Source organism: Cornus florida, unplaced genomic scaffold (assembly GCF_030987335.1).
Source record: "Cornus florida cultivar Cherokee Brave unplaced genomic scaffold, ASM3098733v1 CherokeeBrave_3.0.0_Hap2_Chr02, whole genome shotgun sequence".
Lineage (NCBI taxonomy): Eukaryota > Viridiplantae > Streptophyta > Magnoliopsida > Cornales > Cornaceae > Cornus > Cornus florida.
The window spans coordinates 12800746-12824111 of record NW_026775572.1 but is presented as its reverse complement, the minus strand read 5'-3'; the positions used below and the strand labels follow the sequence as shown (position 1 = coordinate 12824111).

The window sequence follows — 23366 nt, the reverse complement described above, 5'->3', positions numbered from 1 at the left end:
GATTGTTGCTCCCGATTGTCACTCTCGTGCATGTAGATGGGATATCTCCTAAAAATAATAATAATAATTATAGAAAAGGAAGGACGAAAAAGTATTTATTTCTGCTTTTTTACATATTCGGGTTATTATTATTATTATTATTTCAATAAATAATAATAATTACAATTTTTTGTCATTGGTATTTGTTAAGAAACAAATTCAGGCTCACAATGTTCCTGCATAGATTTGAATTCTCAATTCGAGAAAGTAGTATCGAACTACATTGCCTTTATGTTATGCACAACAAGAAAGAAAAAAATTGGATGGAAGGAATGGAGAGAAGAAAAAAATTGGATGGAATGGAGAGAAGAAGAGATAGAGAAAAAAATTGGATGAAACGGAAAGAAGAAGGGGTAGAGATAAGACATCTTAGGGAAGAGATGGTATATTTTTTTTCTTTTCATTCAGTAGAGATTGTGTATTTTTTCTTTTTTGTTCCGTTAGATATAAATTATAGAATAGAAGAGAATAAGAGCATAAGGGAAGGAAAGATAAAGTTTTAATTATTTTTACCATTATATCTAAATAATATTTATAATATTGTAATTTATAGAGAATATTACTATAATTTAAAATTTATATAATTTAGGATAATATTTAATTTAAAACTTCTAAAATACTCCGCTTGTTTTTTCTCCTTTTTTTCGTTCTTGGTTGGATAAAAATTTGTAATGGAGGAAGATGACTCATCTTTTTTATTATCATTTCTTTACTTGTAACATTTCTGCGGAATAAAGAAAATTTATTTATTTCCTTCTTATTTCCTCTCCGCATCCCTTCTAGCAAAATGTTAAATTAGATGATATTGAATTTGATAAATGAGTAAAGATTTAACATAATTTCAGGATACAATTCTTAACTAAATTTTTTGAAACACGGACCAGACAAATGTAAACAGGTTATAAATAAATTAACAATTTTTTTTAACGCCAACAAAAATTTGGAAATCAAATATGAACAAAACATGAATTAAATTAAATAAAATAAAATTAAATATAAATACCACACATTTAAATAGTATTAATTCAGATATTATACTCGAACTCGAACTCGAACTCGAACTCGAACTCACTGAGTCATTGTAAGTTGCCTTTAAATTATCTCCCTGCACTTCACTCATTCACTGTTAGAATGTTACAATCAAGAAAAATAAATAAATAAAGCAAAAAAATAAAAGAAAAAAAAAAAAAAAATTTCTTGTTCACTTTAAAAATCCTATTTCTTTCTGTACCGTATATATTCATTGGAGTAGTAATAAAGAACAAATGGTACAAAATTCGCTTTCATTCATCCATCATCAAGCTTTATGCGGTGGTGTTGATGTGAATGTGATCAGAACAGACATAGTTTGGCGGGGGTGAGAGTGAAGGAGACAATGTTCCTGTTGGCGCTGTTTCTTGGGTTCTTTCTGGGGGCTATGGCGATTGTGGTGGTCGAAGCTCTTGGAGTCCTCTTTGTGAAAGGCCGATTGAATCGAAGAATCAAAGAAGCAGACGCAACGGCGGCATCGAAATCTCGTCATTCTCTTTCGATCTTTCTTCTTATCACAACAAGCAGGTCAGTGTTCACTTCGTTTTGTTGCTTCATTGCTTAGCCTATATTGTTATCGTGTAAACACACGCACATATACGTCCTGCAATAACATTAATCCTCCTAAATTATTAGAGGTTTGCAGTTCAATAAACTAATTGTCATTAGCTGATTGCTAAATGTCTCCTGAGAACTTCCAAATTACCCCTAGGACAGGTAGTTAATTTGTCTCTTTTATTTATTTTTTATTTTGGGATTTTCAAAAACTCCCAATGATTTTCCTGTTTGTTTTTTAAGAGTCTTGTTATTTTGCAAAATTCTTGATATTTCAAGGTGGTTGTCTGTTAAAAATTTAGTACAAGGATATATGCAAATATTCAGTATTTTTATGCAAATTTAACCCAGAATCATACATAGAAAGGTTGTGCTATCTCCTCATAAATGCTAATTTTTTACAAGGTCACTGATTCATTTAAAGTTAAAATTAAAAATAAATTTAATCTACCTTCAAGTTTAAAAGAAAATAATTTGAGGAAAACTAAAAATGCCACAAATGATTTATTATAATTTTTGGGTAGGTACATCACACATACACCCATTTGCCTCATTAAAAACTTCTCAACCTTCTATTTGAAAGGAGGAGATACCACTTAACCTAAGCCTTTGGTGATTTATAAAAATGAATGGTTTTGGCATTGTATGCCATTTGTCTTGCCTAAGTTAATTTTGGCAGCATTTTAATTCATTTCATTCTATAGCTGAAAAACAGCCACTAAATGTTATAAACACAAGCTATCTTATCTACAGCTTCAAACATTTGTAAACTGCTAAAAAAATTTCAGTTATATCAACATTAAGTGACTCCTGCACCTTCAACTAGTAGGTGAACTTGAGATCCTCCAAATAGCCAACAAAATAAACTAACAAATTGATAGGCCACATGTTGGGATTTGGTTGTTAGCGTACACTGATGACAATAGACTTAATTTCACATGCAATTAGGAGCACGAGTATTCTGTTACATTTTGCAAATTTTGGATGTTCAATGCTACACACCTATTAGACACTGTGGTGTGGGCTTTGGTTTGCAGTTCAATAAACTAATTGTCATTAGGTTGTTAGCGTACACTGATGACAATTGACTTAATTTCGCATGCAATTAGGTGCACAAGTATGCTGATACATTTTGCAAATTTGATATGTTCAATGCTACACACCTATTAGAAGTGTGGTGTGGGCTTGTTTGGTAGGGTTCCCATAAAATCTAAGAATAGCTTTCAATTGAATAGAAAATAGTAATGGTTATTCAAATTTAGATAGGGATTTATGTCAGAATATATGTAGAACTAGCATAGTAGCATATAATATATATATTTTTTATATCGAATTAACAAACAGCGTACGTTAGAAATAGTTTATAATATGAATCAATGAGTTCACTTTAATACATTTTTACCATTCAAAAGGGTAGAGATTATGAGATGTGCAATGGGCTGGTACTAATCATTTAATGCAATTTACCATTTCAAATAAATACGCATACCAAATTATCATGATACTAAATAGGGAGAAAATATTGATTTAATTTGAAGCAATTAACGACCAGCCACATCCTAAGTTTGGAGGGCCTAATTCAGCTTCTGTGCCCATGTGGTGCCAAATTTGTAAAAATTATAACTTAAAATTAATCTAGTTTTGTATTTCTCGATTAGTTTTTCTATATATATTCATTGACTTGGTAGTGTCAGACCTCTTAGAGCACCTCATAATCCACTACCAAGTACATATCTATATTTTTTATCACATTAATTTTGTTGTATTGTAATTCTTCATTTTGCACGTCATTTTGGAGTAACTAGATTTCAATGCACAATAATCCTCTCATATTTTATGAGTTGCACAGATTTTTTAATAAAATTTGGCCAGGGTGTATATCCTCCATTAAATTAGGGTCAAGCTCTGGTACTATCACTCCTTGTGCCTGTTTGGCTCTCCTTATTTTTTCTAGGGGCGTGCCAGAGTCTTTCGACTCAAGGGGTTGGATAGCCAAACTATTCTTGGTGTTGATCGAATCTGAAATTGGCCCTTAGTGAATCAGGCGACTGTTGGAAGGCAAGGATGACTCCTTCCTTTAGGTTCTTCAATGCCTTAATTAAGAGGACTTTTGACAAAATAAAATAAAATAAGGGCTGGAATTGGATGAAGGGAGTAACACTAACTGCACAAGCGTTTATCAATCCCAAATAAACTTATAAAATAACAATGGAGGGAACACTTAAGTACTAGCGTTCATCTTATTTCATAAGTGAAATTTTTACACAAGTGATACAAGTACAAGAATTGGATTCTAACAGAACTACTTCTAAGAAAAGAAGTACAATATAAATGAAAGACTAAGTATGTAATTGCAGAAGTATGAAATTTGTTGTATGGTCGTGGACCTTTGTGCAGATCTCTTCTGGTGCTATTTATAGAGAAGTCTTGTAGCAATTGAAAGTAGTTGTTACTTTCATGTTGTTTAAATTCAAATACCTTATGGACGTCAGGCCTTTTTTTTTTTATCGCTTATCAGCAATCTTTCAACCACATCCTAACTACGGCACATTCATCGTATAATTGTTTTGACCACTTAATCAATTGAGGTGCTGATCAAACCTTGCCACCAAAGTGACAAGTAAGTGGTCTAGGTTCAGGATTGAATTATGTAGAGGCTGATTGTGTTTAGCCCTCGAGTAATTTCCAATCTCAGCACTAAATTGTTGACATTTACCACCAAAACGTGCATATTTGGTTGTCAATCAACAACCCATAATTTAAATCGGTCACAATAACCGATTATTCTTTGGTACCCCAAGTGGTTGAACAACCTAATGGGTCCTCCAGGATCGAACGGAAATTCTTTAGGCCTTTTTGGGCTTCTTGGGCCGAACGAATTGCCATCCATGGCCAAGTAGGCCTCGGAGCAGAAGCATATTTTCTTCTAGCTTTTTTTAGTATCCTTTTGGTTGTTGAATTTGACACCTGGGCGCCACTGACGGTTTCTAGAGGCTTTGTCGACCCCTGACATATACAAGGTTTAATACTTATTTTTTTAGTAGCGTCAACATCAAGGCTAATTTCAACCTCTGTCAAATGAATCTCATAAGTAGGATCTTTGACATAATTATTATTTGACGCCTCTGTCACATGATTTTCATAGTTTTGTCTCTGTAATAGGTACCCCTAGAGGCATTCCTTCTATCTTGTTCTTCTTTCAGGACCTTTTCATATCTTGCAGCACTAGAGGCTAGTTGGAACAAGTTCCGAAATTACATTCCCTCAAATTTCTTTCGTAATTCAAAGTCTAAACCATTCAAGGCTAGACTCACATATTCAGTTTCTTGAAGGGCTACTTGGCATTTATGTCTCGCTCTTTTAAACCTATGAATAAAGGCTTCAGTCGTCTCTCCAGGCATTTGGGACAGCCTAGACAAGTCAGCCATCAACACCTCTGGTTCGGTCTTATAAAATTGGGTATGAAACATTTCTTTCAATTGTTGCCAAGTATAGACCGAATTTGCTAGTAAACTTATATACCAAGAAAACGCGGTCCCTGTAAGGGAATTAACAAATATCCTTAATTTTAATAATTCATTTGCTCCAGCCCCACCACATTGAATGGTAAATTGACCAATATGTTCTATGGTCGAAGTAGAGTCTTCTCCCGAAAAGGTGACAAAATCGAGAACTTTATAACCTCTTGGAAACTCATATAGGTCTATATAATCCGGATATGGCTTCCTATATATAGGGCAACCAACTATTCTTGGGGCTGGTCCATAAGTTTTTTGAATTAAATTAGCCAATTGATTTCTATCAACCATCAGGGGTTGATGATTTGGCTGTTGTGCCTGAGGCTAAGGCACATACGGCACCTGAGGCTGAGGCGTTGGAAAATTAAAACCAGTATTGAAATTATCTCGCCCCTCTTAGGATGACATACTTGCGGTTGGTGTTGATAAATCGGATTAAGTGTTTCCCAATCCATATTCTGATTGGCCCCTCCGATTGGTTGGTACTCCGCTGGTATCTGATGTTGCAGTTAATTAGCCTGGGGTTGATATTGTCCATGTAACGGCTGTAGAAGGGGTTGAACTTGCTGCTGTTGTTAGTAGTAATTCTGTTGAACCCCAACACGCGTTGGAAGTTGTTGCTATGCATGCAACAAAGTATCTGTGGTATTCGACCGTGCCATAAGGTGTTGATCAAAACTTGTTAAGAGAACGGTCAAAGAATCATTCAAATTAGCCAATTTGTTATGGGTTGGCTCTAATGCTCCATTAAAGGTACGACTAGCAATTTTCACTCGTTGCACTAAGTTGTTAACATTCTCAGCCCACATCTGATTTTTTGGCTGTTGATTCACTTCGATTTCAGCCTCTTGTTCCTGATGTTGAGGCTGTTGATTCACTTCGAGTTCAGCCTCTTGTTCCTGATGTTGAGGCTGTTTCTCAGGCAAATTTTGCGACTGAGACCGAGTAAATGTCATAGATAAAGGTTGAATTTAGACACTTTCGGTGTCCCACAGGGCGTGCCAAATTGTTTGGCTCTCTTTTTTTTAGGGGCGTGCCAGAGTCTTTCGACTCAAGGGGTTGGATAGCCAAACTATCCGCGGTGTTGACCGAATTTGATATCGGCCCTTAATGAATCAAGCGACTGCTGGAAGGCAAGGATGACCCCTTCCTTCAGGTTCTTCAACGCCTCAATTAAGAGGACTTTTGACAAAATAAAATAAAATAAGGGCTAGAATTGGATGAAGGGAGCAACACTAACTGCACTAGCGTTCATCAATCCCAAATAAACTTATAAAATAACAATGAAGGGAACACTTGAGTACTAGCGTCCATCTTATTTCATAAGTGAAATTCTTACACAAGTGATACAAGTACCAGAATTGGATTCTAACAGAACTACTCCTAAGAAAAGAAGTACAATGTAAATGAAAGACTAAGTATGAAATTGCAGAAGTATGGTCGTGGACCTTTGTGCAGATCTTTTCTAGCGCTATTTATAGAGAAGTCTTGTAGCGGTTGAAAGTAGTTGCTACTTTCATGTTGTTTGAATTCAAATACCCTATTTGAATTCAAACACTTTTGTCTGGAAATTTATCCAAATGAACGTGTTTTTGGAATAAAACTCCTTAATGATGTGGCTTTAAATCTAGGAATTATTGAATTTAGACTCCAATTTTGAATAAGAGTCCTATTAGTAACACGCTACATATCTTCCATTAATAGGCCCAAGTGTTTGCATCAATTTGAAGTAATCCTCTATTATTGCAGCCCATTAGAAGAAATGATCCATCAATTAATTAACTTTAATTAATTTGGTTAAGAACTTTTGTCAAATTATTCGACTTGTGCCATGTGGCCGAATAAATATTTATTTTTAGGGTGCAAACAATGCCAAAGAGGGGGATAGGGATTGATTCATTAAGAAACCACAAGTAGTCGTCTACACTTAAAAACGATTAAATCTGAATTGACTTTAGTTTAGTGTCTCATGAATATATATATATATATATACACACACACAGAGATGACTGATTCACTGGAATTAAAATTAAATTGACTGTAGTTAAATGTCTCATGTGTGTGTGTATATATATATTTGAAATATATATATATAAATTTATAGCTTTAGGTCATTTATTATCTACACATAAATTTTATATCTTTTATTTCATTTATTATCTTTTGTAAGGAAGGTTGTTGCATGACTTATTGAAATATAATATATATATATATAATTTTATAACTTTAAGTCATTTATTATCTTTTGTAAGGAAGGTTGTTGCATGATGTTAATGCATCATTGCAATAATGTTTTAGTGATTACAAAAGTCCAAATATTGTAAGATTGCACGGTTGTTACATGACATTTATTGCTTTAATTTATTTATTGTTTAATTATGCATTCATATTTATATTATATTCTCGTATGATTGGCTAATAATATTTTTTCTTCTATTTTGCTATTGGGACAGGTCGTGACTTTATGAGGTGGTGTTTAGGTAACTTTGACTATGCTTGAACCCGAATTGGGTTCGTAGGGGTTCATGTTTTTGTTTATCTGCCTGTATTATGTAGCAATATTACCCTTTTACCCTTGTTCTTACTATATAAATGTTAGAAGCCTTAGGGTTCCTCACTCCTCGTATCATCCACTGCCTCTCATCTTATTCCTACTTTGCTACTCATTGCCCACTTTGACAGGCATCTCCAATGAGCAAGGGATCGACGATTATTTCTCTTTGATGTTCGGCTACTGAATACCCACTCAGTATGTACCCTCTCTGTATAAGTTTTATCTCTTTCTCTATCTTCTTAATTCCTCTCTCATGTGTTGTGTTTCGCTCCTATATATAAATTTCCTAATTAACATGAGTTTGAAGATGCATGTGATGTTATTATAGAACACTCATTTGGATATTTTTCCTTAATTTGACGCTTGAAAGCCGAATTTTATTGTGATTGTGTTTTGGAATATGAGATCATTTTTGGGCCTGTTTGGTTCAAATTTCAAAAAATAGTGATCAAGAACTCATAAAACAAAAATTCGTTTTCAGAGAACTATAAAAGAGAGTTATCTGAAAATAGACCTTTTTTCAAACTGGGTTTTCAAAAAACAGTTTTAAGAAATTTTCAACCAAACAGATTTTTGTATAGTTTTATAATTTTTAGTTATCAGAAAATAGAAAACTATTATAAGAAACAAGCAAACCATTTCTCTCTTTCTCTCTCTCCCTCTGTCTATCCTAGGTTCGGAACAGGTATGCTGTATGCAACACTTTTCATGTTTAACAGGACTGAGCACTGTTTAAAGAAACCTGGTCCATTGCCATTCCTAACTACAAACCCTAATTAACTAGATCCATGTATATTGTATAATAAACTTGGAATGGACTCAACATATCTCAGGTGAATTCAAGGGCAACTTAGTTCAAATGCTCCCGCTTTTGTGTGGTTTAGAGATGGTCAGATGTATGCCACCTTACCTCCGCATGCGAAGAGGCTGTTTCCCGTTTTGGACCCATGATCTCCGGGTCAAAATAATGCAACTTTACGGTTGCGCTAATGTCCACTTTCAGGTAAACTGGATGATTCATTATATTTATTTTGATATATTGAGAAAAAAAAAAAAAATGTGCATGATAGGTTCTTGTAAATCTTTTAAGGATCATTAGACAACGGTCATTACATTCTTCTGTGTTAATCTTGTAAGGATTATTAGACAACGGGGGTATTTGTAAGATTTAATGAAAGTTCAAGGGTTTTTTTTTTTTTTGGTTAAATTACTAGTAATGTTAATATGTAAAAAGTGAAAGTTCATATTAATTGAGAAATAATATTTACGTTCCATTTTTCAATACTCTTACTTTTGTACATGCAATTATGCAAACAAAGCTTGATTTCCTCCTCCGTGTTGTTCCAGAAGGCTAAAAACCAAACGGATTATGTCCAAGAGGAGAGTGTTGTGAATGATGGAGTACGAGTTTGGTATAGCAGTTCATTGTCTATATCGTACAAAGCAAAAAGGGTGAGTGAACGAAATGAGTTTTAAGTATCCACTCCTTGGCTTCTTTCTTGCTAGATGTAAATATTGTGTTTTGTAAAATGGCACCATTGTCCTTTAACAACATTTTCACAGTCCATAGCTATCCAAAAAAGTATTACATTGCTTTTTCTTGGATAATTTTGTCACTTTAATAAGATTGTCAAAATCTCGTCCCACTAATTAATGAAAGTAGTTGGTAAGTATGCACATTAATACATATACAAATATATATGTGTGTGTGTGTGTGTGTATATATTAAATTTTAGGCATATTCGAACAGACCTGACACTTCTCTTCCTCTCTGCTTTTCTTCGCGCTCTGAATTTGTTTGTTTCTCACTTACTCTCTATCCCTTTCGTCGTCTTCTTCCTCTTCGTCTTCTTCATTGCTCTCTTCTACAATACAACAACACTAATTTGTTATTTTATTAACCACTCATCCCTGTTTTGGCCTTTTTGAGTTCGTTTTAGTATCTCGAACTCTGCTCACCTCTCTCTCTCTCTCTCTCTCTCTCTCTCTCTATAACTTACTCTCTCTTTCTGAGGAACTGAACAGTGCTTTTCAGCTTCAGAATAACGAAAGGTAAGGGAAAAAGTTTCAGGATTTTTCATCTCCGATTCAAGGACTATATTGTAATAATAACAATTTGTGTCTCTCTTTGTTAATTGTTAATATAATTCAATGCTATAAAGTTAAAGATAAGAAGAAAAAGAGAGTAATGGGTTGTGGAAAATGTTATCTTTAATATTTTAAACACACTCTTTTTCTGTGTAGCTTCATCTTGTATTTATTGTTTGTTACTTTTCATGTTTAGATTTCTGTGATTTATTATTCAAATTTGGAAAGTGAATTTTCATTACATTTTCTCTGTTTTAGCCTAGATTATATTTAGCCTTTTCGATAGTATATATCACTGAGTGGTAGAGAACATCACTGTGGGATAATTTTTAGTCTAACTTGTTCAGTAAAGATGAGAATGGATACAAATCTGCAGAGCTTTCTCCAGTTTGCAACACAAATGTACACTCAAAACGCATTCCTCAGGTAATTTTAAAGCTTAATTATTATCTTAATGCCTTCCTGTTCTTATTTTATCTTCTAATTGGAAAGCAATTGTCAATTATCCATGCACAATAAATAACTAATTACTAAAATTTAATAGGAGACAGCTATGGCCAGTTTCTAGGCTCAACAGAGCAGGTACTATCACAGATACATCAGAGATGGTTGAATTAGGGAGTGTAGGCTGTATATAATCTTACAGTGAGGGTTGAAGCCTGAAGGGACTTCTCTCAAACCTGAACATATACAAACTCTCTAATGAAAACTATCTGTTGTCTTAGTGTTTTGGGTTTTCCTGCAGAAGATTCAATTCACCAAAACTTTGGTTTGACTTGACTAGCGTAGTGATGTTGTTTATATTCTATCTTTCTTTTTTTTGGGTTCCAGTTAGGCTGTTGGAAAACTTCCAAAATATGCTGGTGGAAAATTAGTTTCACAAAGCCCTACAAAACAGTGTTCTAAAATTATATTCCTGGGATCATTCATAGTTACGTTCTTTTAGTGAATGCTTTGGTCTAGGGGAGCAGAAATTTTGTAATGCAGTCCAAATTCTTCCCTTTCCGAGTCAATATGAAGAAATCTTATTCATGAATCTGATTAATGATAATAGCATGTGTAGCCAAATTGTTGTAATCGTCATTGACTGCTTTTCCCTACTAAGGACTTACCGTTGTGTTTCTTGTTTGATACTGCAGATGCTGCATTGGTGAATTATGAAGACATTGGAAAAGACATTTCCTTGTTCTGGAGTGGTAGAAGAAATATTAGGATGTAAATCTGAAGGGAAGGAAAGTGATGGAATTTCACTTCCCCCCTTGGGGGTCGCTTCTTACCAGATGCAAGGGGTTCTTTGGATGAAGCCCGGCACATGCGATTATGAAAGGCTTGTTGTATCTTCATAGTGCTGCTGATTCCTGGATGAAGCAGCTCAGTGTCCAGCACCGTGACTTCAACTATTTTACTTGGCACTCTACCATGGAGATTTGGTATATCTTTCTAAATTGTTACGTCATCCGCTGCTCTGGTGATTGCCATTCAATGACTCTCCCACTGCAGTAATAACAATTTGGTGATACTCATTTCAGACTATGAATTGTTGACTCGGTCATTGACTTAGAGCCTGCCTTAACTTTGTGATACTGATGTTCAATATCAGGGTAATAACAGTTTTGATTATGTTCAGACTTTGACTTGTTGCCATGCACAAAATATATATAATTCAAGAGCTTTGTACACATTTTTCTTAATTAGGTCAGTTATTTTCTCTACATAAGCTGGTTTTTCAAGGTCATCGTCTCTTTAGCTAGCTCAGAGTGTTTACAGTACGTTAAGTGTTTCTCATTTACCTTTCTTTAACTTATTTTTGTGGTCTCATCGTCACAACTATAATTGTTGGATGGTTTTTTTGGTTCATATATTCGTTTATGGAAGGCACTTGTAAGCTCATAATTAAGAAATGAAACAGCGTGACAAGAGTCTACGAATAAAGACGAAAATTAGAGAAAATATATTACCAAATAATAATAATAATAAGTACTTTCGTACGGAATGCTAAATTCGTTCTTGGAAGTATAATTGTATTAGTTATGTTTCAAATGCAATTATTGAGTGTTATGATTGATTATGATTTGTGAGAAAATTAAACAATTTTGACAAGTAGGAGTTAAATAACCAGCTGAGAATGGAGAAATGATGTGCTAATGTGCTATTCCGAAAAGATTATTACTAATTTAATTTGTATATATATCTTTGCCGCTTAACAAAAAATAGAAACTACTACGTAGAATAATTTATTTCAGCCTTTTACTATATCCTCGGGTTATCCTTTTGAAGCTCCCGATGGAGAAAGCTAAACCCTAGCGCTCGAATCCTGCTTCTTAATCCTCACTTGACAAAGAGCCTCGGTGAAAGACAGACCGAGGGTCCCTAAACACATGTCTTGTAAGGACTCGAAAGGTGTCCCCTTTTCCACTGTAATATTGCAGCTCATCGAGTAATGAGTATTGTCATATCTTCGTCATCGTCTTCTTCTTGGCATCATCTTCTTCGACAAAGTTGTTCCGCCGAAGTGGTTTCAACCGTTTTGGGTTTGGTTCGAGTGGTTTCGTGTCTGATTTGAGTGGTTTCAACTGTCAGAATCAGACCCCAAAACGGTTGAAACCACTCGAACCAGAACCAGACCCAGCCGCTGAAACTGTTTGCGATGGTGAGAGTGAAGGGGACAATGTTTCTGTTGACACTCTTTGTTGGGGGCTTTGACGATTGTTGCGGTCAAAGCTCCTGGAGTCCTCTTTGTGATAGGCCGATTGAATCAAAGAAGCAGACGCAAAGGCGGCATTGAAATGTCACCGTCTTTATTATCACACAATCAGGTCACTGCTCACTTCGTTTTGTTGCTTCATTGATTCTTTTTCTCGCCTTTATTGTTATCGTGTAAACACACGCACATATTCCTCATGGAATAAAATTAATCCTCCTCAATTATAAAAGTTTTGCATGTCAATAAACTAATTGTCATTAGGTGATTGGTAAATGTCTCCCGAGAATTACTAAATTCCCCAGAAGGTTAATTGAATAAAACCCGGTTAAATTTTAGGAATTTTGCATGTTATCCATAGGACCAGGTAATTACAAATTTTTATTATTTTGGGATTTTCAGAACTCCCAATGATATTCCTGTTTGTTTTTGAAGAGTCATGATATTTTTCAAAATTCTTGATATTTCTGTATTTCATGGTGATTGTATTTTAAAATTTTAGTACTAGGATATATGCAAATATTCAAAATTTTTGTGGGAATTTAATCCGAAATCACATAGAAGATTTGTTATCTCATATATGCTAATTTTTACAAGGCCACTGATTCAGTTAAAATTAATATTAAATTAGTTTAATCTACCTTCAAGTTTAAGAGAATAATTTAAGGAAAACTAAAAATGCCACAAATGATTTTTTTTTAATTTTTTGGGGGTAGGTGCATAAAAAATACACTCAGTTGCCTCATTAAAAACTCAAATTCTCACCCTTCTACTTGAAAGGAGGAGATACCACTTAAGCTAAGCCTTTCGCAATTTGTGAAACATGAATGCTTTTGGCATTTTATGTCATGGGTCTTGCCTAACTTAATTTTGGTACCATATAATTCATTTAATTTTATAGCTGAAAACAGCCACTAAATGTTATAAGCACATGCTATTTTATCTACAGCTTCAAACATTTGTAAACTGCTAAAAATACTGAGAATAGCTTCAATTTTATAGAAAATGATAATGATTATTCAAATTTAGATAGGGATTTATCTTCGAGCCTTGGTTAAATGGGTTAGATGTAAAAGGTATGGGTAATGGGTGAAGACAGTGTTCGGTATTAGTTAGTAGATTGTATTCTAGAAGTGCTTTATGAGAAATCAATTTCTAATGAAATACTTTAATAACAATTACAGGGCATGTTCAAGGACAAGAGTTGCAAGAATCAATTAATGGGCCTAACAAATCATCCATATTGGGAAAAAATGAATGGTTTGAAGGTTGTTGACAAATAAGGTATGCATTTTTCTTCTTAAAATTATAGCATTTGTTGTTGTCCACACAGAAATTTTCTCCACGTGTCCATGGGATGTTCTTGGCACCTTAGCAATTGTAGATCTATAAATAAATAGGTTCACTTTAATACGTTTTACCATCCAAAAGGCAAATTCTTAGAGATTATGAGATGTCAGATGTGCAATGGATTAATTCTCATCATTTAATGCAATTTACCATTTTAAATAAATATGCATGTCAAATTACCACGATACTATATAGGGAGAAAATATTGATTTTATTTGAATCAATCAACGACCTGACACATTTTAAGTTGGGAGTGCCTAATTTGGCTTTTGTTCCCACGAGGTGCCAAACTTGTAAAAACTATAGCTCAAGCGTAATCCTATTTCTCGATTAGTTTCAATCTATATATATATATATATATATATATATATATATGTCGACGTAGTGGTGTTTGACCTCCTAAAGTATCTCATAATTCACTATTGAGTTATATTACATGGACTCGGCTACGTGTGTCGGATACGAGTAAGTATCCATGTGTTGGACGTGTCAAATCTCTAAACCGAAGGACACGTGGACATTGCTAAATATTCATTTTATTTGGTTAGTTTATTTTATTTTCTACAGTAAAGTTTTTATCTAATATAGTGTTCAATATAGGCTTAAAAATTATAATAATATAATATAATTGAATGATTCGATATGCTTTTTAGGTACATGTTCAACCAAAAGTGTTTGACACATATCCCATACCCATGTTCGAGCAATATATGTTTGACACGGGTATTTCACTACTTTTGAAGAATCCATGTAATATAGCTACTGAGTACGTATCTATATTTTTTATCAAATGAATTTTGTTGTACAAATCTTCATTCTGCACGCTATATTGGAGTAACTAGATTTCAATGCACAATAATCCACCCGTATTTTAGGTGAGTTGCATAGATTTTTGTATAATATTTAGTCAGGGTGCATATCGATTAAACTCGGGTCAAGCTTTGGTACCTTCACTCCTTGTGCCAAAGAGGGGGATAAGGATTGATTCATTAAGAACCCACAAGTAACCGTCTACGCTTAAAAGCGATTAAGTTTGAATTGGCTTTAGTTTAGTGTCTCCTATGTATATATATATATATATATATATATATATATAATATAAATTTATAACTTTAATGTTTCGTTTGGTTGAAGGGATGAAAAAATAGATGGAAGGGATAGGGGAAGGGATGGATGAGGTATCCTTAGGGAATGGAAGGTGTCTCTCCCACTTTTTGTTTGGTTGAATAGAATGGATAGTAGAAATGATGGATGGGGTAACACATTTTTTTTGTTTGATTGGAAGGAAGGGAAATAGGATTTTTATATTCTTTTTACTAATATGCCCTCAGCATTTAAAAATTTAAAAATTCTATATCTATCCCAAATTTTTAAGAAGGTTAAAAATGAAAAATTGATATTTGTGTTAGTTATTATTTCTTTCTCTCTCCTCTTCCTCCCAATTTTGGACGGATAGAGAAATACAAAGGAAGAAGGAATGAAGCATCCCTCCTTGCTTCCTCCCGCTTTTCCCTTTCCTCCAACCAAACACAAAAAAGTTAGTTTACCCCCCTCATCCATCCCTCCTCAATCCTTCCCTCCAACCAAACATAGCATAAGTCATTTATTATCTTTCGTAAGGAAGGTTGTTGCATGACGTATTGAAATATATATATATAATTTAAAGTCATTTATTATCTGCATATAAATTTATAACTTTAAGTCATTTATTATCTTTTGTAAGGTTGTTACACGACGGATTGAAATATATATATATATATATATATATATATATATATATAAAATTTTAAGTCATTTATTATATGCATATAAATTTATAACTTTAAGTCATTTATTAAATTTTGTAAGGAAGGTTGTTGCACAATGTCAATGCATCATTGTAATAATTTTTTAGTGATTACGAAAGTCCAGTGTAGGATTGCACAGTTGTTACACGACTTATTGCTTTAATTTATTTATTATTTAATTATGCATTCAGATTTATGTTACATTCTCATATGATTGACTAATAATATTTTTTTCTTCCATTTTTCTATTGGGACAGATAGTGACTTTATGAGGTGGTGTTTAAGAAGCTTCGAGTAGGCTTTAAAAAACTCCCTAAGATTTTTAAACTCCGCCTCATAAAGTCACTGCCTGTTCCAATAAGGGCAAGTCTGGGATTTTAAAATTGAACCTGAATCGGGTTCACACGGGTTCATGTTTTTGTTTATTGTGGCCCGTATTATGTAAAAATATTACCATTTTACCCCATATTAGGGCTGTAAATGAACCATAAGTTCGACAAATAGCTCGAGCTCAGCTCGTGTTCTTTTGTTTAGTAAACGAACCAAACTCAAACCATTTTTCTAAGCTTGTTTTGTAAACAAACCAATCTCAAACAACTATGAGCTCGGTTCGTTTGTTCGTGGACAGGGTCATAATCAAAGCTTGTTAGAGCTCGATTATATATATATAAAATATAATATAATATAATATAATATTTCTTGCATTACATATAGAGTTGGCTTCCCAACTCCCAATCACGCTCCTCACAACATTTAATAATACAAATAAAAAATACTGCTCTAGAGACTTCCATTTTACTACTTTTCAAGGTGTAGTAAGACACTACAGATTTCAATGTGACTTTCCTTCTTCTTCTGAATTTTCCTTTAATTTTCTCTCCCTCTCACACTTCTCTCAAATTTTCAAAGGCTTGTAGTCTCTTGAATTCACAGGCAACAACGAGTAGGGTGACCTTCTTCTGACAAGTTTCTCTCTCCTTTCTCTCTCTAAATCTCTCATTCAACAGTTTATATCACTTCCTCTCTTATCTATCAATATTAATTTAGTATAAGGTAATGGAAATAGTTTTTTGAAGTTGCAGGAATTTTTTGTTTTTATTTGTTGGTGAAGGATTGGATTAACTAATTAAAAAGGTGTTTGAGAAGATTGAAGTTGCAGCAAATTTTTTTTGGATAGTTTTCTTATTTTAATGTAAAAGAAATTTGTAATAATATACTGTTATAAACATTTGTCAATGAAAATTTCTGAGTTACTTTTTTTATTATGCTTCACAATATCATATGGTTCTTCTCTATCTATGATTTATCAGAAAGCAGATTTAACTCAATAGATAGCAAGCTTAATAACGAGCTCGAGCATGATAACAAGCTCAAGCTTGAGCTCGGCTCATTAAAATAAACGAGCTAAGCGAGCCGAGCTCAATCTTGTTCCTCTAAAGTTGAGCCGAGCTCAAACAACCTTGTAAAATGGCCGAGCCGAGCTCGAACAGCCCATGGATCGGCTCGGCTCATTTACAGCCAAACCCTTTTTTTTTTTTGATAAATCATTTACAGCCATACCCTTATAGCAAAATTATCCTTTTTACCCTTGTTCTTACTATATATACGTTAGAAACCTAGGATTCCTCACTCCTCATATCACCCACCACCTCTCACCTTACCCCTACTTTGTTACTCATTGCCCACTTGATCCGACGATCTTCGATGACCAAGGGATCGATGGTTATTTCTCTTTGACGATCGCCTGCTCAATGCCCGCTTAGTATGTACCCTCTATCTCTACGTTCTATATCTTTCTCTGTCTTCTTAATTTGTGTCTCAGGTGCCGTGTTTTGCTCCTATATATACATATATATTTCCGAATTAGCATGAGTTTGAAGTTGCATGTGATCTTATTATAGAACACTCATTTGGATTTTTTCTTGATTTGATGCTTGAAAGCCGAAGTTCAGTGCGAGTGTGTTTTGTTATACGAGACTTATTTTGGGCCTATTTGGTTCAATTTTTTAAAAATAGTCATCAAGAAATCATATAAAAAAAAAAATCGTTTTCAGAGAACTATAAAATAGAGTTTTCTGAAAACAAATCTTTTTTAAAAATAAAATATATATATATATTTGGGTTTTCAAAAAACAGTTTTTAGAAATTGTCAACCAAACAAAATTTTGTATAGTTTTATAATTTTAAATTCTCATGAAAAAAAAAAAAAAAAAAATTATTCAGTAAAATTAACCACACAAACCAATTATATATTTTTTTATAAGTAAAGATTGTATAAAAGAAACATTCAAACAAATCATTTCTCTCGCTCTCCTTCCATCCTAGGTCAAAATAGGTATGCTGCACTTTTCATGTTTAGCGGGGCAAGGTACGATTTACCTGTTAAAGGAAACATGTCCTAAACCTGGCTTGTTGCCATTCCTAACTACAAATCCTAATTAAATAGATCCATGTATATTGTATACTAAACTTGGATTGGACTCAAATAATCTTCAGGTGAACACAAGGCAACTGAGTGCACAATGCTCCCGCTTTTAAGGGGTTTAGAGATGATGAGATGTATGCCACCATACCTTCGCATGCGAAAAGGCTGTTTCTCGTTTCAAACTCGTGATCTCCGGGTCAAAATAATGCAACTTTACTGTTAGGCCAAGGTCCACTCTCAGGTACACTCGATGATTCATTATATTTATCTCAATATATTGAGAACATGATAGGTACTAATAAATGTTTTAAGGATCATTAGACAACGGTCATTATATACTTCAATGTAATAATCTTTTAATGATTATTAGACAATGGGGGTATTTGTAAGATTTAATGAAAGTTCAAGGGGCTTTTTTGAAAATTACTAGTAAGGTTAATATGCAAAAAGTGAACATTCATATTAATTGAGAAATACTCCCTCCGTCTCACAAAAAATGTCCATTTTTAGCTGTCCCAAAAAAATTTATTTATTTTTTTGATAAATTTTTTAGTTGTCCTAAAATAAATGTCTCAATTGAAAAGTCAATGTACTTTTTTTTTTTTTTTTTTGTAATATTATTAATTTAACCTTCTTGCATTGAATTTATAAAAAGTCAACCATTACATCATTGTGGAACCAGTATGGGTAAATTGGTAATTCACTTACTACCAATACAATAGAAAAAAAACACTAAAAGTCATCACCTTTAAAAGTTAGATTCGCGAAAAGGGACACTTTTTTTTTTTTTGGGACGGTGGGAGTAATATTTACAATACATTTTTCAATATTTGCACTCCACTCTTTAGCAAAATAAAATGACACCATTGTCCTTTTAACAACATTTTCACAATCCATAGTTATCAAAAAAAAAAAAACATTATTACTTCCCCTTTTCAGGGATAATTTTGTCACTTTAATAAGATTGTCAAAATCTCATCCCACTAATTAATGAAAGTAGTTTGTAAGTGTGCACATTAATACGTATATAATAAATATATAATTATTGGCATATTCGTACATTCCTATTTTATTTGCACTTCAATTTTAAAATAAAATGACACAAATGCCCCTAACTTATAAATACTGCTTCAAAAATTATTAGGTTCTTTTGTCTTGTAAATAATAATAAGGCCATAATTATATATTCATAATATCACATATTTACAATTATAACTGTTATTAAGTCTTTGTCATTTAGATAATAAGACCAAATATATATACACACACACACACACAATGTCACATATATAAATTATATACACACAGACACACACATATATATATATATATGGACACACTGTTATAAAGCCGTCTCAAAAGAGAGAGTTTCTCACATAGACACTGCCACAACACGTGACGAAGCTAACGGGTACAGACCTGACACTTTTCTTTCTCTCTGCTTCTCTTCGCGCTCTGAATTTGTTTCTTTCTCACTTTCTGTCTATCCCTTTCGTACACTTTTGTTGCTCTCTTCTATAATACAACAACACTAATTTGTTATTTTATTAACCACTCGTCCCTGTTTTGGCCTTTTTTAGTTCGTTTTAGTAACTCAACCTCTTCTCACTTCTCTCTCACTTTCTCTATAACCATCTCTCTCTCTCTGAGGAACTGAACAGTGCATTTCAGTATCAGCTTTAGAATAACAAAAGGGTAAGGAAAACAGTTTTAGAATTTTCCATCTCTGATTCGAGGATTATATTGTAATAATCTCTGTTTGTTAATTGTTAATATAATTTAATACTTGAAGAAAACACCCCTACACTATTGATATAGTGCATATAACCCCTCGTGCGTTAAAAACACCCTCCAAGTTATAAATTTGTGAAAATAAGGACCTTGCTGCTTAAAAAGTCTATAATGATCTCATATCAGTGGAATTAAATAATATATATATAAGAGGGAGTAAAATTTCCCTTTTGGATTTAATGGATATTCTTCCTCATGTGTAGAATGCCAACATCAGTAAAGAAAACTCTCTTTTGGGGGGTTTGAGAAAATTGGTTATATTCTGGATGGTGCATCAAAGGGATCAGGTATCCTATTTATCACATTCCAACTAAAGGAAATGCGAAGGACTTGTCAAAATGCTTCCTCACTTACCATACATTGTCCTCTTTCCAAGGTATGGTCATCTATCATTCTGTTCCATACTTCAATTCAGGCTAAATCATCTGTTGTTTCTTTCATGGATAAAAGTTTGTGCGTAGTAATGAAGGTAAATCCCATTTAAATTCAAATATATCTTTTTATCGAGGAAAGTATAGCCGGAAAGAAATATGAGTGATTGACACTCTCGTTTTCTATGAAAGATCTTTCATTCTTTTGGTTTTAAGAAAATGTCGGAAAGCTGTTTGGGTTTGATTAATATTGATTTCTGTTATAAAATTAAATGCAGATAAGAATGTTTTCTTGCAGTCTCATTTCCTAGAATGCTGCTGTTGTTTGCAGCACATATCTTGTGGTTGAAATGCAATGTCATTTATTTTGCATATTCTGCAAAATATAATTTGGTGGTCTCTAATTAATTAGAACACCTAAATATGCTCGTATGTGCATGAAAAAAAACCACATTGGCATATCCAATATAGTACGCATCACTTACTGCACTCCTTAAATATTTGATTTGTTTTACACACGACAGTCTAAAATTTCACGTTCTTCATAAATTGATATATTCATTAAGGGAAGTTTATGGCAGGAACCTTTTGAATCTTAGGTGCATATTTTGTTCACTTTTCAAGTTTTTGGACTTCTCAAAAAAATTTAAGTTTGGCTTTCTTCATCTTACTAAAATTGATTCTATTGGATTTATATGATGAAAAATGTCTTTGTTCAATCTCAAATCTTTAACTTAGTAGGGTAATAATTGCAAGACATCCATTGTTGGTTGATTTCTGTGGTTGACACTGTTTGGTAGGAGGGAAGGAAGAGGTAGACAGGGAGGGGATCGGATAGGGGAGGGGGGAGGGCAAGGTTGTGGCATGCTTTTATTTCTCGAAAAGGGGACAGGGGGTGCAAAACGACAGGAACATGGATGTGGCACCCCTGTGGATCCACCATTATTTAGTTCTGTTCCAAATTTGACAGAAGGGATGAGGGGAAGGAAGAATATTTATTGTAGGAAAAGAAAATAGAATGGACATCATTATCCTCATTTATTAACTCTGGCATATCAGAAACATTAGTTTAGATTCTGCAAGGTGCAGTGGTACAGTAAAAAACAAAGGCCTCTTCTTTCCTTCTCTCCTCACACCATACAACAGAAGGCTCTACTTTCTCTTTCCTTCCACCCAACAAAAAAAAAGGTCGTAAGGAAGGAGTGAAGGACACCTTCCATTCCTTTGGAGACGTCTACTCAAAGTTTACATCTTTCCATTTCCATCCTCTTTTCTAGCCCTCCTACCAAATGGATCATAAATCTCTCTGCTTTTTAGTATTGCCAAACCTGCATATTTCAGCAAGTTTTTCTTGCCCTTAGCTATATCATTTGAGGTTTCAATGAACTATCTAAGCCAAAAACAATAAAAAGTTACGAAAACTATGTTATCTAGCTGTTTAAGACGGATCTGATCATTGTGTTTATATTTCTTCCCTTTTGACATGAATTTCACTGTGATTGACACTCTTTTCTTTCTGAAGCTTGTATATTGATTGTTAGATGTCTTTTTCCTATATGCGGTTATCAACTTTTATATTTATTTTGTCACTTAGGATGCCATTTTGAGCTTCATTATTATCTTAATGCCTCCCTGTTCTTATGTGATCTTCTAATTGGAAAGCGAATGTCAATTATATATCCATGCACAATAAGTAACTCAATGACTAATATTTAATAGGAGACCTCTAAGGCCAGTTTCTAGTCTCAGAGCAGTACTATCACACATGCAGCAGAGATGGTTGAGCGAAGGAGTGTAGGTTAAGTTGTGTAATCTTACAGTGATGGTGGAAGCCTGAAGGGACTCATGAAACTTTCACTTTAACATCATAGTTATTGGCAGACATGTACAAACGCTCAAATGAAAACTCTCAGTCGTCTTAGTGTTTTGGGTTTGCCTGCAGACGATTCAACTCACCAAAACTTTGGTTTGACTCAACTTGCATAGTGATGTTTATCCATCTTTCGTTTTTCGGTTCCAGTTAGGGTTTTGGAAAATTTCCAGAATATTCTTTTAGTGAATGCTGGAAAGGAATTTGGTAATGCAGTCAAAATTCTTCCCTTTCCGAGTCAATATATATGAGGAAATATTATTCATGAATCCATTGATTAACGATAATAGCATGTGTAGCCAAATAGTTGTAATCATCGACTGCATTTCCCTACTAAGGACTTGCCATTGTGTTTCTGGTTTGATTGATACCGCAGATGCTGCATTTGAGAATTATGACGACGTTGGAAAAGACGTTCCTTGTTCTGGAGTTTCCCTACTAAAGATGGAAGGGGATCTTTGGAAGAAGCCCGACACATCCGATCATGAAAGGCTGATGTATCTTCATAGTGCTGCTGATTTCTGGCTGAAGCAACTCAGTGTCCAGATAGTTACGAAGTAACAACAGTTCAATCCATAGAGTATATATGTATCTTTTATAATTCCTTTTCTGTCATATGCTGGCTTAATTGTTAGTTTACAGGCTCTATGCCGTACTTCAGCGGTGTATGTGAGATAATTAATAATTCAGTCGTATCAATTGTTAATAACATTGTAAGGAGGGATTATTTGTGCACAAAACTTATATTAAGATAAATTGTTTTCTGCACTTAACCCTAATTCTTAAATTGTTTTCTGCACTTAACCCTAATATCTAATTCTTAATATAATCTGAACTTATAACTTAAAAAATTAAGATAAAACAACTTAAATAAAAAAGTGGAAGAAATTAAGGCTACGTTAGTAAAATATTCTTTTAAAAAAATATTTTTTTATTTTTATTTTGTCGGTATTTTGGCAAAAGTTTACATCGAGATTGAGGTCAATTCCATTAGGGGCACATTTGTTGAAAATTTATAGATAAATTATTTTTGTTAAATTTTAATTTTTTTTTTCTTTGTAAATGTTTTACAACAGCTAAACACCAGAAAATAAAAAAAAATATTTTTTGAAAAATATTTTACAGAGCCTAATATGAAAATGCAAATAAAAGGAGACACAGACAGAGAAAGACCACTTATTTTTCTCTGGAATTATTAATATAGATAATAAACATATTTATTCGTGGGTTATAATCTAATATACAAGTCAAAATACGAGACATCCGTTTAGGTAAATTAGGCAAATAA

The 23366-nt window shown here is 33.5% G+C and overlaps 1 long non-coding RNA gene across 7 annotated transcripts; it reads left to right on the top strand.

The window, feature by feature from the left end:
* The first annotated feature begins 1179 nt into the window (after window positions 1-1179).
* Window positions 1180-22864, top strand: LOC132293688 (uncharacterized). Of its 7 annotated transcripts, none has more exons than XR_009477887.1 (11): window positions 1180-1596; window positions 7595-7890; window positions 8529-8698; window positions 9043-9147; window positions 10131-10209; window positions 10923-12599; window positions 13669-13768; window positions 14488-14600; window positions 18118-18287; window positions 20041-20213; window positions 22455-22864. It is a non-coding gene; the product is annotated as an uncharacterized LOC132293688 (long non-coding RNA). The 7 variants fall into 7 exon arrangements; XR_009477888.1 differs by having other exon boundaries at window positions 14488-14557; window positions 22455-22863; XR_009477886.1 differs by lacking the exon at window positions 14488-14600 and having other exon boundaries at window positions 1185-1596; window positions 7595-7652; window positions 7824-7890; window positions 22455-22861.
* The last annotated feature ends 502 nt before the right edge of the window (window positions 22865-23366 follow it).